The following is a 3,268-nucleotide window of genomic DNA, read 5'->3' as shown; positions in this document are numbered from 1 at the left end:
TATTTGAATGTTCGTCCCCTGTGGTCATAGATATTCGTTTCTGTGTCTCTCGCGCCTCGAATTAATTAATTGCCTCGCTCGAAGAACCCCTCCCCTCTACCGTTAGGCGAGCTAGACAGCCCGTGGCGAAGGAGGCAATCATCTTTCGCGCTGTTTAAAAATTCCGTAGAAAAACTGATGCGTGAAAGACCGCATCTGGCGCCCAACCTATTGAGATATCGAACTGCCTCCGCTCCGCCGCGGCCCGCGCGAGCACCCTTCATCCCTGTTCCTCCGAGCGCGGAAATCGCATATTCCTCCTGTGTTTGACGGCGTTCTATCCGACCAAACTTAGAGCAAAGAAGGAGAAAAACGTCGCAGTTCATTGAACGTGGTATACGCGGCGGTCTGAGCCAATGTTCGGGTAGATACGCTCGCGCTAATAAGAAGTACATGGAGTCGTATGATCCATCGAAACCATCATCGTACTTGATGTACTTTGATGTAAATAATTTGTACGGATGGGCAATGTGTCAACCATTGCCCTATGCCGATTTTCGATGGGTCGACGACGTATCCAAATTTGACGTATCATCCATCGTGCTAGATTCGCCTACGGGCTATATCCTCGAGTACTCGCAACATCTTCACAATGCGCACACTGACCTACCGTTTTGCCCGACACGCGACAAACCACCTGGCAAGCGGGAATTCAAGCTGCTTGCAACGTTATACGATAAGAAGCGTTACGTGATACACTACCGCAACCTGCAGCAGTGTACACGTCACGGTCTTCGTGTAACAAAAATACATCGAATTATACAGTTTTCTCAATCTACCTGGCTTCAAAATTATATAGAATTAAATACACATTTCAGAACATTGGCTAAAAATGATTTCGAAAAAAATTTATACAAATTAATGAACAATGCGGTGTTTGGCAAAACGATGGAAAATGTGCACAATTGTGTCGATGTAAAATTATTAACAAAGTGGGACGGTCAGTACGGCGCAGAGGCGATGATCGCGAAACCAAATTTCCACAGCAGAAGTGTTTTTTCGGAAAACTTAATCGCTGTGGAATTGCGTAAACTCGAAGTAAAATTCTACAAACCGATTTACGTGGGTATGTACATTCTCGACATATCCAAGACATGTTTGTACGAATTTCATCACGAGTATATGACGCCAATGTATCGCGACAAATGCCGGGTAATGTATACCGATACGGGTAGTCTCATATATCACATCGAGTGTATGGATGTGTATGAGAATATGAAGCACGACATTGCTGGGTTTGATACGAGCGATTATGCGGTGGATAGTGCGTACGGTATATCGCTTTTAAATAAAAAGGTACCGGGTCTGATGAAGGACGAAAACAACGGTGCTATAATGACCGAATTCGTAGGACACAGAGCAAAGATGTACGCATTACGAGTGAATAGGAAAAAGGATACGAAAAAAAGTGTCAAGAGCAACGTTGTCGCGAGAACGATAACGTTCGACGATTAGACGCGATGCTTGAACGAAGAGATTGAAATGACGCGTCAGCAGTCGTGTATACGATCTAAACTGCATAAAGTATACACGATCCGCGAGACGAAAATTGCTCTGAGTCTGTACGACGACAAGCGATATATCGTACCCGATACCACCGATACGCTACCGTGGAAACATTATCGGATACCGTTGTAAATAAATGTATGTTTGTTTATTCTATATTTTGTACATAACCATGTATATATTTTGTACATCTTATATTATATATTTTTATATTTATATTTTAATAAATTTTATATATTTTATACGCATTTTATGTTTCAATAAATGTTTACAATACATTATTTTTATGGATCCATAAATTGTATGATTAATCCATTCCCAACCATTTCATGTATACGTCATCACCCTTTTCCCGCAAAATTTTTTCCACGAGATATACGTCGGGATTAGCGACGCGTTGTAACTTGTATTCGTAGAATCCTCCAGCGATGGGATTTCCCCGCGAATCTTCGAGTATGAATGTCGCGGAATTAATTTTCTGCACCTCGATAATCTTAAAAACTTCGGTCGTCCAATTTGGTGTGAAACCTTTTTCAAAGATGGTCTTGTATTTGCTCACGCGTACCAAATCGCCTACTTTAAATTTGGTCGGAGCCGCAATTTTTGCTGTACATCGTATTTAAAAATTTTTCGGCGATCGCCGGAATGACGTCGACAGATCTCATCGATGGTGCGATGTTTTCGCGTATTGTACTCTGCAACGAGTCGGGATAGCTTGTTGATCCATTTGTAATTTCCATTGAACGTAAACATTTTCCACATATTGTTTTTTAAAGTATGATTGAATCGTTCCACGACTGAGGCTTTCATAACGGAATATGTCGAGTAATGATTAATGTTATGTTTCTTCATGACCGTGCGGACTTTCTATCAAACTAATCAACACGTTTGTCTTACCACAGTTTGAAGGGCCGCAAACGATACCACGTATAGTAGTCGGCAGCATGTTTCCATGTTTGAGTACTTTTTTCTCCGATATTAGTCTATCGTCGAAATTTGATACTTTGATTACTGCTTGTCGCACGAACTGCATGCTTTCTTTTTCGAATCAATTTTGCGAACGATCACGAGGGGGAGACCTATTTAGAGAAGTGTCTCGACTCGAAACCGCTCAGTATCAAAAATGTTTCTCCTTCCGACGGATGAGAGAGACATTCTCCGACTTACCGAACAACTGCAGTATATCCCAAAGATTCTTTCACTACAAAATTTTGGTGATTATTTGAAACGATTGTGGGACAAGCTTCCAGAATATATAAAGGCTGATTCGGAGGTTCGACAATATCGTTCGTGCATGCGACATTACAATCAACCGTGGCAACGAACACACATCGACGGTCCGTCTCCATTGATAAAAGATTGCTACGAATGTCAGCGAGAATCGAAAGAGATAGCGTTCTTTTAAATCGTGCGATAAACGCGCTTCCCATCGAATTACATATTCCCGGTTATCACTTTTGCGGGTCGGGAACTCAATTAGAGAAACGATTGGCTAGAGACGATCGAGGTATCAATCCATTGGACGCAGCGTGTCGCGAACACGATATAGCATATTCGCGAAGCAACGACCTCGACCAACGTCACATCGCATACTAGCTGCAGGAGCGCGAGAACGCATTACCGCGAGGGATTCGACTCTCGGTGAAAGAGCAGCCGCTACGACTGTTTGGGCGGCAATGAAGGCAAAGACAAAACTCGGCATGGAGATAAAAAAGCCATCGAC

Source organism: Camponotus floridanus, unplaced genomic scaffold, assembly GCF_003227725.1.
Source record: "Camponotus floridanus strain SB8 unplaced genomic scaffold, Cflo_v7.5 scaffold166, whole genome shotgun sequence".
Classification (NCBI taxonomy): domain Eukaryota; kingdom Metazoa; phylum Arthropoda; class Insecta; order Hymenoptera; family Formicidae; genus Camponotus; species Camponotus floridanus.
Note: the sequence above shows the minus strand (reverse complement) of the source record.